This window comes from Myotis daubentonii, chromosome 10 (assembly GCF_963259705.1).
Source record: "Myotis daubentonii chromosome 10, mMyoDau2.1, whole genome shotgun sequence".
NCBI lineage: Eukaryota > Metazoa > Chordata > Mammalia > Chiroptera > Vespertilionidae > Myotis > Myotis daubentonii.
This window is the reverse complement of record NC_081849.1, coordinates 46522562-46536196: the sequence shown is the minus strand read 5'-3', so window position 1 is coordinate 46536196 and position 13635 is coordinate 46522562. Positions and strand designations below refer to the sequence as shown.

General features: G+C 39.9%; 1 protein-coding gene across 2 annotated transcripts in view; it reads right to left on the bottom strand.

The window, feature by feature from the left end:
* Positions 1-1505: 1505 nt before the first annotated feature.
* Positions 1506-13635, bottom strand: part of CDK14 (cyclin dependent kinase 14) — a 532130-nt gene continuing 520000 nt past the window's right edge. For both annotated transcript variants that reach the window (XM_059712254.1, XM_059712255.1), the window contains one exon: positions 1506-4053. The gene's annotated coding sequence lies outside the window, so the exon portion shown is untranslated. The remainder of the gene's footprint in view (positions 4054-13635) is intronic.

The following is a 13635-nucleotide window of genomic DNA, read 5'->3' as shown; positions in this document are numbered from 1 at the left end:
ACCTTCAAGGGTAAACATTTTTAAATTATGGAACATCATAGCTATACATTGATGACGTTATCTCATATGAACTTTATTAGCAATTTATCAGTTCGGGGGGAAGGGGGTTCTTTTGGGTTATAAAGCTGGCAGATCTGACAAGGAGGTGGTGATAGAAAGGACACCAGCCCCCCAAGGCAACATGTGAATCCCAGTGCGAGCTCCCTGCCCATTCAGGTGCAGCCCCCATGAGGTGGTGGTCAGGGAAGTGTGCTCAGTGGCAGAAGCTGGGATTTGTCTTTAGTGGAGAGTAACCTACTCACCTCATCTTAGGACACGTGCAAAAACCAGGAAAAAGAAGTAATAAAAATAAATAGGGTTGTCATTGAACAAGACCAGATTGGCTCCAGATGCACAGAACACGTGGTGAACGCCATAAGGAGCTGGAGGGTTGTGAAGACCCTCGACTACACAAGCTTGGTTTTGCACAGCCTCCTCCACTCCACCTAAATATGGCCTCGCAAAGCAAGGTGAGGGAGGGGTTAGCAGGCTCCTGGAACATCCCAGCTGACTCACTCCTTCCCACATCCAAGAGCACTGTGTGTTCTGTCTCCCATTTCTCTCTCTGGGAATGGCTGTGCCTAAGAGTTTGCCATGTGACACAGTGTACGGTGTTTTGGGTACTCACCGAGAAGACCTACCAAGAAAATGGACAGAGATTCTTTTATTCTGTATCATGTTACAAGAAAACAACAGTGACAGCTGACGAACCATTACATCTTTCATAATACAGACAAATTACAATTGGTAACAAATAGGCAACGTGTTTTACTCCATTCTCCTTACTATATGTTATTTTGAAGTATAATAGTTTTCTGAATGATGCTAGCACATTTCTTAGGTACCAACCACCTGTTAGAAAGTACGCATCAGTGTATCTTACAGAAAAAAAAAGATTAAAAAAAACCCACTCCCAACTAGAGAATGTAGATTTTATTTGTGCCTCTAAAATATGCTGCTGTGGGAAGGGAATGAGAATAGGAGATTGCTGATTTTGTTTGAGATTTTTTTTTTCTTTTTTGTTGTTGTTTGGTTTTGGTGTATGAGGATTGCAAGGCAGTAACATATGTGGTTTCTTCTGCCTACAAGCCAGTAAGGGGGATAGAAGTTATGCACAATTATGCAGCATATTCCTATGTATAGGGGGCAGGCAATAATCTACCCCAGTATGTACAGCCTAAACTTCCTCTTATATAACAAAGATTACAAAACCAGTAATATTCACAGATGAGTATCTTATAGAGACACATGACTGAGGGCATGGATGACACTGGTTGTCATGGACACACTGAGGGAAGGGTGCCCAGAGGCCTTGCTTTCTCTGCAAGCCTGGAGGAGGCGCCCTGGAACTTTTCTCATCACTCTTTCGAGGTAGAAGTAGCTTCTCGCTTGTTTCAGTGGGTGGACAGCCATCCTGCTTTATACCCCATTGTTTCTGAGCACTGCAAACATCTCCCCCCCCCCCCCATGTTCTACCTAACTTGTATTGTTAAGTCAACCATACTGCTCCTTTAAGAACATGGACACGAAGTCCCGCGTTTCCTTTTGGAATACTGTGTGTATACAGTCCCCATGCGGGTCCAGCTGTTTGAATTCAAGCTACTCCTTCCTATAAAAATAATCTCACAAAACATTCCAGTGCTTTCTCAATGGAATAATAAATCTGCTAATGAACGCATTCTGCAATGATTTTCGTGGCTGCCCTCAGCTAGAGACAGTGGGGATAAAAGGGCGGGGGTGAGGGGGAGAACATGATTGCAAATGCGAGAGGAAAGAAGGGAGAGACAAACCAAACTTTGGATGTTCTGTACTGATGGCAAGGAGGGGGAACTAAAAGTTCCTAAACATGATCTTCTGAGAGGTCTGTCTCCCGCAATAAAACGGATTTACCCCTGCTGAGTACTAGCGTGTTTCCTTTCCCCAATAGAAGCTGCCTGGGACAGGGGCAATATCTCTGAATGACTCTACTATGCCTAATGAAAGAATTTTAACACTAAATATTTTCAAATGTTCAAGTTAGAAAGCTTAGTACATAGTAAGATTTAATCATCAGTTGCTCTTGGTTTTAACTTAGTAAAATACAAAAGTTAAGCCTCTCCCCCAAATGAATAATTCAAGACAAATCACAGGCAAGGCTGTTTTTTAATTGCACGTAAGTTTTCTTCTCCATATTTTCTGTAAGAAGTCCTAATTTAAATACACAAATCAAAATACCTGTAAAGACTACTAATGAGTTGGAATGCATGAAAGAAGAGTGGGAAAGCTTTCTAGGTAGCAAATACTCTAGCCTCGGGTAACTTTTATTCTCTTTAACACCAACCAGTAAATAATTCCTCACTTAACATGGAGAAGCTCACAGTGAATGCTACTTCTAGATACGATGGATTGTGACCTTGACTGTATTATATACTCACATGTCACTCCAGGGACGGTACCATTTTAATGTTTAGGAAGTCTGGGTCCCATTCCCTAGGTATACTGGGTGTGACTATAGAAAAGCTTTCTCTTACCTGACTCTCAGAGAAAGTCTTTGTCAAACTGGCTCACAATTCCTAGACTTGGTCCCCCAAAGTGCAATGCATTTCAAGTTCCTGGTCTCTCCTTCTTTCTGACTAATAGGAAAATGTGACACAATGTACAGGAAGTATTTCCATAGGAATTTGTGTCCTGAGGAGCTAGGTTTCATGCTTTCGATGAATTTCCTAACCACCCCCTTGGCCTGAGAATTATCTGGGATTCTGCAGTGAGGCCTGTCCCCCTGGGAGAGCTTCCCCTCCAGGTCAAAGCACCACAAACGCCCAACCCACTTTTCCCTCCATGTCACATCCTCGCCTTCATCCTCCAAGGTCTCTCAACTCCTTCAACAGGGGGAGCCAGGCCTTTCTGTTCCCCTTTCCCATCCTTAAAGCATGAGTCCCGTATTGCTTCTAAAACCTTCATTCAAACAGTTTTTTCCCCAGGAGACAGTGTAAAGTCAGGGTCTCCAAGGATGGCTTCCAGTCAGCTTGGAATGTTTTCAAAATGTAATTTACAGGTGCTCTGATGTAAATGAGCCAATTTTTAACTCTGGATCCCTTTGTCGCTTGCTTATTAAGTATTAACTAGCAAAGATAGCTTTCAGGGCTCATGCAGCCGATCCGATTCCGTGCACCCAAGTTTTGAACACTCTGTTCCTCACTCTTTTCTCCACTAAGAAAACACCACGTGCCAAAGAGTGCATGGAAACAATAAGATGTTGATGAGACCCAGGACACATGTAAAAAGTCACCTCCAGCTCCAGAGGTTGAAAAGGAAGCAATTTATCCCTGTCCTTTGTTCTTAATGCTTGATACTTGGTTCTTCACTTCCAACCTATTTGGAAAACAGTCATGCTATGTGGCTTGAAAACGCTAAGCAGGTTCTGATGTCTTATATAAATGTGTGGTGTTTCCAAGAAAAAAAACCCCAAACTGGGAAATGTCCTCAAAAGGTAGGCGACAAGGGGGGCCCCACAGCCAGGGACCAAGTTGCCAAACAGTCAGAGAACATGGGTTTGCTTTAGCCGAACATGACCTTCCTGGGGGTTGCAAAATGTGCAGTGGTCTCCAGGAAAGTGCACATTGTTTCATGCCACTGTGTGGCTTTCAAGTACAGATATTACTGAAGAAGTGTGAACACCAGATGTGTTGTCTTAATGTATTTAAGACATGGTTGGTAAAAGCATAAAAACCTTCACAGAGACGCTGCGCTGCTGAGGGAAATCAAACAAAATCAAACACAAAAGACTGAAAAGAATACATGCCATGGATCAGTAAGCGAAGCTTAATCTTCACATAGTTCTTGGGAATCACAAGGTATCCAAATGCGTGCAAGGTTTTAAATAAATTGCAGAGAAAGCAGGGTCTGCCAGCTTCAATTTTCTTGTAAGTGAAATCCACCACAGGGAGTGAAAGGAAACTGATCCATGATTCCCTTCCTCTGATTGGCCACTTCATTAATGGTTTTTTTTCTTCCCAGAATGATGACAACTTAATCCTGAAAGGAGGAAAAGAGAAAATTGTTATATGGTAAAAAAAAAAAAATCATATATCATTCATTTTTCTTCAATTACACGAGACATCAAAATTGGTCAGGCCAGGGTGAGCCTATCCGTTTTCTCCACAGCTACCCCAAGCCCACGTATCTGAGGCAAAGTTGCCTCCTTCACCCAAAAAATTCTTATAATGTGATAAACAAATGTTCTGACTGCTTTTACTTCCCTTCAAAGAATTTAACTCCCGTGAATTTAAATGACCTGACCTCACCCAGCTGGAGTGGCTCAGTTGGTTGAGCATCATCCTGTGCACCACAAGGTTGTGGGTTCAATTCCTGGTCAGGGCACATACCTGGGTTGTGGGTTTGATCCTTGGTGAGCACATATGAAAAGCAACCAATCAATGTCTTCCTTCCTTCCTTCCTTCCTTCCTCCCTCCCTCCCTCCCTTCCCCCTCCCTTTCTTCCCTCTTTCTCTCCCTCCCTCCCTCTTTCCATCTTCTCTTCCTTTTTTCTTTCTCTCTCTCTCTCTCTCTACACACACACACACACACACACACACACACACACACACACACACACACACCATCCTCTAAGTATGTCTTCAGGTGAGGATAAAATTAAAAAAAAAAAATCTAACCTCCTTTTGGATTAATACAGAGAATTCAGCAAATTTCCTTCCCCTAATCATCAGTGGTAATACTGGTATTCATTAAGTGCCAGTAGCATCATACAGACCATTAAAAGGACATTGCATCCTGTTCATTTTTATGAATAAGAAGCAGAAAATTGGATCATATAGATGCTTTAAAAAAAATCCAGCTGCCTACAATTCCTCCATTGTCTAGTATTAGCCCTAGTTTCCGTAGAATGAAAACTGACACAACCTGAAGTTAGCCAGCCTCTTGCTAACTTCCTGCACATGACTGTGCATTTGCAATGGTGCTGCTTAAACTCCATAACTACTTCCATGTGAACGGTTCGAGAAGAGAGAAGGATGGTTTACCCTGCTCTGCCCACATTTCTTTTTGATCCTTAAGCTTTCTCATGGAGTCTCTAGGAGGGGAAAAAAGTCTTGCCAGGAAGGGTAAAGGAAACACTCCAAGGTTCAAGTCACAAAGCCCAGAGATTTGATCTATTAGTCCACTGAGTCCCCGAGTCAACTCATCATCTTCGGCAGAGCGTGAGCCACGAGGCCTGGTCAGGCCTCCTTGTGCCCTTCTCCAATGCCACACTGCCATCTTCCTGGGCAAAGAGGAAACCCTGGCCTTTTGCGGAGAACTCACAGTGCAGCTGCCCCGCTGCTGCCCATGTGGGGTGTAGTACCAAGGACCTCACCCCTGCAAGGCACTGCCTTGACCAAGAGAACGAAAAGTTCCAGTCTTATAGTTGAGGGTGGCATCTTCTCCACCTCTGCTCATTTCTCCCACTTACTATGGTAATTTTTTGGAAGCTTAACCTTCCATCCTTTTTTTTTTTTTTTTGATTGAGCTGAAATTCATGTAACAAAATTAGTCATATGAAAACATGTAGTACATTTACAATGTTTGCAGCATCACCTCTATCTGTTTCAAAACATTTGTCATTCCCCAAAGAGACCCCCATATCCTTTAAACAGGCACACCGTTTCTCCCTTGCCCCAGCTCCTGACAACCACTAATCTGCTTTCTGTTCTATGTATTTCCCTATTCTGGGTATTTCATAGAAACAGATTCATACAACATGCAGCCTATTGTGTCTGGCTTCTTCCACTTAACATAATGTTTTTAAAATTCATCTATATTGTAGCATGTATCAGTACTTCCTTCTTTTTTTGTGGTGAATAGTATTCCATTTTATAGATATACCACATTTTGTTTACCCATCCATGAACTAGTGCACATTTGAGCTGTTTCCAAAATTTGGCTACTGTAAACAGTGCTGCTATGAATATTCATATGCAAGTATTTGTTTAAATACCTGTTTTCAATTCTTTTGGGTAAATACTTAGGAATGAAATTGCTGGGCCATAAGGCAATCCTGTATTTAACTTTTTGAGAAACTGGCAAACTGTTTCCCACAGTGGCTGCACCCTTTTATATTCCCATTGGCAATATACAAATTCTCCAATTTCTCCACACTCTTGCCAATATTTATTAATTTCTTATTTTCCCCCTCTTGATTATAGTGAGTGGGAACTGGTATCTCACCACAGTTTTGATTTGTATTTCCTCTAATTATTAATGGTGTTGAGTGCCTTTTCATGTGCTTGTTGCTCATTTGTCTATCTTTGGAGAAATATCTAATTCAAGTCCTTGGTCCATTTTCAAATTGTTTGTCTTTTTGTCATTAAGTTGTAGGAGTTCCTTAAATATTTGTATTTTGATTTGCAAATATTTACTGCCTTTTAGTGGATTGCCTTTCACTATGTTGATAGTGTTCTTTGATAAACAAGAAATTTTAATTTGGATAAAGTCCTATTTATCCATTTTTCATTTTGTTGCTTATGGTTTTGGTGTCAGATCTAAAAATCCATTGCCAAGTCTAAAATGATAAAGATTTACCGCTATGCTTGCTTCTAAGAATTTAGTCCTTACATTTAGATCTTTAATCAATTTTTAGTTCATTTTGGTAAACGGTGTGAAGAAGGGCTAACATTCCATTCATAAGAGTTCTCTGTCCTAGGTGAAAGGAGAGTATAATGTTTGGGGTCAGACATTTAATGAAAGTAACCAATAATTAAAATAAAATAATGTAAACAAAATAATGTAAACAAAAGTCCTTACCTTAAGTTTCTGGGAGAGGTGTGGGGTGGAGGGAGAGGCCTGGGGGTAGATGGACAACACATATAGGCCTTTTGCTACCTCAGTTGTTGTCTCAAATAGTTGCTGCTGTGGGACAGTTCTCTATGTGGCTCACTTGGCCACCTCTCACCTCTGCCAGGTTGTTCAGAAATGCCTTTATCAAACCACTTCTTAAAAAAGTTGCCACCTTAGCAGAAATAATTACATGGAAACTACTGCCATAGCCCCCATCCCACACTTTGCAAGGAGAGAGTCTTGTTAGAAGCCAGAAAAGTTTCATAATATGAGTGAGACTTGATTTGGGCCTTAGAGATGGAACAGGATGTGGACATGTGACAAGGAGAGGTCAGTCACTTATACAGAGGGATCTATCAAAACCAAAGGTTCAGGCTGGGCTGGTGTGGCTCAGTGGTTGAGCACTGACCAATGAACCAGAGGTCACGGGTTCGATTCCCAACCAGGGCACATGTCTGTGGCTGTGGGCTCGATCCCCAGTAGGGGGCGTGCAGGAGGCAGCTGATCAATAATTCTCTCTCATCATTGATGTTTCTATCTCTCCCTTCTTCTCTTTTCCTTTCTACGAAATAAAAACATATTTTAAGAAAGAATGCTTTGCTTTTCAGTATACCTGATTTCATGTAACAATAAACTATACTGTCACCATAGTCCATGGCAAGTTATTATTCTGTTGGGTTGGTATTATACTTTTTTTTTTAGCCATTGATGGTGTTTGTCCTTGTCTTTGTCCTGATTCTTTAAGTGTAATTTCCAGAAGAATCACATGTACCTAATCAGATAATTATCCTTTAGTAATAGTAACTGGATAATAAATGGTGAACAGTGATTATAGATAAGTCCATTTAGTTAGGTTTGGGGTCAGACATTTAATGAAAGTATCCAATAATTAAAATAAAATAAAAGGAAGGGAGGTGCCAATGAGAGCTAGACCCCCATCTCTGTGAGATGACTCTATAGCTCAAATTGTGCCAAGTGCCCTGACTGACATTGTTCACCAGCACATGCGATGTCCTTCTCCCTCTTTGGGCAACATTGGTATCAGTTCCAGTTTTCAAGGTAGGTGAGTTTACTGCTAGAAAAATTCTTTAAAACCTAAATGTAATCATACATGTGATGGGTGGTGATGTAGGTGAAAGGAGAGTATATGACATTCATAGGGAAGTAAAATATAATAATAATGCAAATCCTTCCCTTACATTTAATAGATTATTAAAACAGACTGCACACATAATACAAATGAACAATGAATATAAATTATAAGCTCAGCTATGTGCACAATTCATAGGTATATAAATCATTAGATTAATGGATGCCATTTTTATCTTGCTTTCTGCTTTTACAGTGTTCTTTCTCTAGAAATGAATGTTTTAAACAAGAAATTGGATTTTATTGATAAAATCCTTATTCAGAAGTATCTACATAGAGCTTCTCAGCTATAAATATTAATTAATTGGATCGCTGGTACCCATAATGCAATTTTGTTCTGACCCATGTGCCCTATGAACTAGATATTTTTTGGATTCAATTTTCTTAAAACCAACTGTCAGCATCATGTGATGGAGGAGATGAAAAATGAAAATGAGCAGTCCCGCTGTGCAGGTGGGTGACCTGTGGGAGAGAGTCTGCCTGGTAGGATTTTTACAGGAACCATCAGACACAGACCAATTGATTAGATCATCTCATACCCGCCACCAACTAGGCTCAAGAGACTAATTAGAGAGAGTACTGCCTGCGCAGGCACCCCATTGACACCTAATTTGCTCAGCCAAAGCCTTTGGGGAAAATGTATTATCTCTGCAGCTGCACTTCATGCATTTCTGATTTGAGGCATAAGCAAGGAGTGCTTCATCACTCTTTTGACCAGACTGAATGTAGAGCCCTTAAGTGCTAAATGCAAGCAAACAGACCCAAATTAAAAATGGGCCAGGCTCTTTCTAATTCCCTTCCTGCTCCCTGTTAAATCTCCATGGGTCTATACAGAGGCACACCCCTACGCACACATGAAGTTTACTCGCTGGCAGGATGACACAGCCCAGGACCCCAGCTCAGGGTGCTTCCCGGTGATCAGATGGTCTCTCCTTCACTAGCCCATTTGCCACACTAAGGTACTGTGTTTGTTTTATTGTTTTACTTAAATTATTAAAATTTTTTTGATCCTGCTGCATTGCCCCTCCACCAAGTATTTCTTTTTCTATCTGGCCCATTCCCCCTCCCCACCTCCTAAGCCTTCACTGGAGAGAAGTGATTATTTTGGTTCCAAATTAAAACAACTGTAGGTTTTCCTTCCATCTCTTACATTGTGAACAGGATATTCACCAGAATGTATGTGAAACTGAAGGGCAATCTGCTCATTTCTATTTGAGAGACTTCTTTGGAAAGATGCCTGAGAGGGTAGACTTACTAAAATTTGATGGAAAGAAAGCTACCTCATGATAGCAAAGACAGGATAGAATTATAAAATAATGAAGTGCTCTTCCAGAAAACAATGTATGCCATTTGACCAAGTTTAGCTCTTATCTGTTTCTAACCTAGATTAAAAAACTAAGTCCAACCTTCTTTACTAATATAAAATCCAAATCATTGGTATATCAGAAGGCATTTGGAGAAAGGTATGTAACTAATTACATGCTTTAAAAAAAGGAAATAGAAATGAAAAATCCAGACAGTATGAAAAAATTAGTGTATCTTTGTGCCAAATCCAGTGGCTATCATGAATGAATTTCCATAATGCTGGAATTAAAAGAAAAATAAACCATGACCTGCTATGGTGGTATTCTAGAAAGGACCTACTGATTTCATGCCTTTCCACTCACATGTTGGATGAATTATTTTACCCACGTGTTCTGGTAAATTACAGTTTTGCTTTGCAATTTTCACATTTATCTTAATCTTAGTAATTCAGTGAAGATTTTGGGTGATACTTTTAACTGTCTACTTTTTAAAGTAGCATTCAAATCTGGCCTAAATTGGGCAACAGGTAGTCAGAGGAAGCCAGTGGCCATGAGGGTGAATATTTTTCTGAAGGTATATGGAGAGTGACTGTAGGGGAGATGTTTGAAAACAGTTAGGAAATCGGAGACTTAACTAATACATAAAATCATCTATAGAATTTATTCTGTTTTTCGTGGAAAACGAAGTTCAGAAAGCTTCCTTTCCCCAAGTACCATATTAATAAAAGTTCACATGAAAAATAACCAAGAAAAATACAGGCTGTGCATGTTGGGTTTGATTTTGCTTAAAATACTAAGAAAAACAACCAAACTAATCTTTTGTACCTAATTCATCTTCAAGCAGAGTTGGCTACTGTAGAAAATTAAGTCCACAAATAAGGTTACTAAACCCTACACACCTAGGCAAGTCCAAGTCTCTCTGAAGTAAAAATATCATGTCTAAATACAAATACACACACATATGACTTATATTCATTTGCATATATAAACACATATACTCAAATTTTATACTATAGACTCTATATATGAATGTTGGAGTCAAAATGACAAGTTTTCAACTTCAAATTGATTTAAAAAAATCTGGGGACAGCTTAATTTCTTTACTTTTTGAGTGAGTTTAATTATGTTTTGATTTGGCTGAAATACAGGTTTTCTTTTAGACCATCTGAAATGACTGTCTTCCAGTTACTCTGACATTGCACTGAAGCTCCTTGGGGGGTGGCAAGAATGGGATGAAACAGAAGGAAGTAGAAAATTACCCAAATCTACTTCTGTAACTCATTTCTGATTTATGATAATCATGCTTCTTCCCCCCAGAAGAGAACATATCTTTGAGACCAGCTAGAGAATATTAATTAAAATGAATACAGAGATAGACAGGCTTTTGTTTTAAGCTTAACAGAAGGTCCATCATTCAAAACAGTCCAAATCCTCTAAGTTGAAAGCTGTTTGGTAACATCCACATGGATGCACAATGCACTAATTGCAGCGACTTTGCACTTTTTAAGCTTCATGCCAAAGTGGTGATCTTAATTAATTTTTTTTTAGGCAAAGCTATAAGTCTAACATTTCAAAACAAAGCATTTCTCACATGAGAAGACTGATTTAACATATCATTTCAATAATCATCATTATCAACAGACATTTATTGAAATCTCCATTAAACACCAGACATTTTATGACATGTAATTAGTGGTGGTTGAAAAGAATGCTCTATTTTAATGGTGTAACTATTTATTAAATCAAATTTATGTAAATGTAAAACTGGTCATATTTTAGACACATATGGACTTAAAGGATGGCAATTCTGGGAGTACGTCCTGTCTCAGAGAAGGCCAAAAAAAGTACAGGGAAAGTACTGATCTAGGTCTTCTAAGAATTATCAAGACAGTTAATCTTCTAAAAAGATCATATATATATATAAAATCATACACACATACATAAATACACTGGAAGGTTTGAAACTGCTCATTGAAATAGTTTGAATGACAAAGTTAAGACTAGAAAAGCCTTCATCAAACATGGCTTATTCTTTTCAAGGATTTCATATTTGAAGCTTTATTTGCTTAGCATACCTTTATAATTGACTGGCTCCCAAGTGAGTATAAGTTAATTAAATAGGATTCTGACACTTTAACCTTCCTGATATATTACAGTTCTACTAAACTGTATGTAAATAAACCAAACACAAAGTCATGTAACCCAGCAGCGTGTGCATTTTTTTAAAACTTAAAACACATACACAAATCTCATAAACACTTCTTAAGTAGTTAGCAGTCAAAGAAACACAAGGGTTCAGGTCTGACTTTAATTAAAAGATCTGAAAGGAGATGTGACTTCATTTTTGGGTGGATTTTTGTTTTTCAAATTAAAACTTGTTTAGCATTATTATACAAAGTGTTGAGGCCCAGCAAGTTTTCATGGTAAGGGTTTCGAATTCAATATATAATGACCTACAATTTGAATCTGTCTTATGAACCATTTTATGCAGCAGAAATTTGCAAAGCTAAAGCATGCATTTCTGTAGGGTAAATTAGATGGCCTATGATTTGGTAAGTAGAGAATGGTGTCAGTGTAAACCAAAGCCGTGTTGGTTCACGGGAGAGATCTCTTTCCAATGGGAAAGTTTTGAGTCGCCAACGCACAGCAGCCAGGCACAGGAGACAAACACATTTGCATGCAAGCTGAAGAGGTGCCTGGAACTGCACATGCTGCCCATTTACCCCACATGCTTCCTCTTGACTTGGTTGGGCCACATGCTCTGTCTTGGGATGAACTGTTTATTGAATAATCCTCCCAGATCTTGGCACATTTTGTCCTCTTATCCAAAGTTCGACACCCCCAACTCTTCCATCTATCTTCTTTCACCTGTAAATGGTGCTAGTATTTTTGTTAGTGTTTTTAACTGCTTTTGTGAGTGCTATGTGCTGGAGACTCAAGGTTTGTGTCCTCCCAAATTCATAGGTCAAAATCTGCTCCCCCATGCGATCATATTTCAAGGTGGAGCCGCTGGGAGGAGATCAGGTCCTGAGAGCAGAGGCCACATGAACGGGATTGGTGCTTTTGTAAAAGAGGTCCCAGCAAGAAGGGGAAGGGGCTCCTCACCCCTTCTTGAATCTGCCAGGGCCTTGCTCTTGGACTTCCCAGCCTCCGGACTGCGGGAAATACATGTCTGCTCTTTATAAGCTGCCCAGCGTGTAATGTTCTGTTACAGCAGCCCCAGCAGACCCAGTTGAATACATTTTAATTGGTCTGCCCCTTCATTCTATTTTTTTTTTTTACCATAATCCATACAGTAGTTACTGTGGGATTTTGCTAAACACATGTAGGAACACAAATATCACATCATAGCAGAAATGTTTATTCTTATGGGACACAGTCTGATACTGTCATGTGGCGACACGTTGTGGACACCACCATACATGTCATAGCACATCATTTCTAGTAGGAAATATCTGCTGCCAGCAAGAAGGGTTCAACAGGCCATGCTGAGGGCTGCCAGCACCAGAGAGCCAGCTAAGCTCCCCACCAACTCTTTCCCATGTAGCTGCATTACAGTGTGAACAATGCCAATGAACAGTTCTCAACAAATGATAAATCACTGAGTATTGACTCATGGAAGCTAAGCCTTTATCTACATGTAAAGTCATGTGATATGCATTCTCCACAAAATTAATTGGTTATTTTACAGTATTTTGATACTGATTATCCTACTATAACAAGTTGCTTAATACCCAAGATGAGCTCTAATAGATATAATCAGGGAACATGTGTTTCATTAGGAGAAATAAATACTTGCATTGTGTGCTCTGGTAGCATTTTCTCCTATCCATTCATTCTCTCATTTAAGGAAAAGTGCCTGAAAAACAGGACGATAGCCTTAAAAAGAGAAGACATTCTATAAACTGCCGTTTAGAAGGTTCTCATCCTTTTAGCCACTGGTTCGATGCCTCCTGGCATGCCGGCAGCCAGCTGTATGCTCCAGGCCTAACTGCCCACAGCACTCACTACAGGAGCCACCACCTTGGCAGGAACCAGGGAGACCATCTCTCCCAGTTTTTGGACGGAGGCGATTTCCAGGATATGGAACTTTCACTTTTGAAACTGGGGGAAACCAGAATGAGTTGGTCACCCTAACAGAAACAACAGGGTTGATATGTTGTCATTTCCAAGTTTATGATAAAAACTTGGCGAGCCTGGCACTTTACCACACAAACTAAAACACACTGACATTCCAATCTTGAAATGTGCGTCACTGAAGTATTACAAATGCCAAGCACTGAGAATGGCAAAGGATTTGTTGGCCAGAAAATGGGAACTGAGCTCACAGCCTT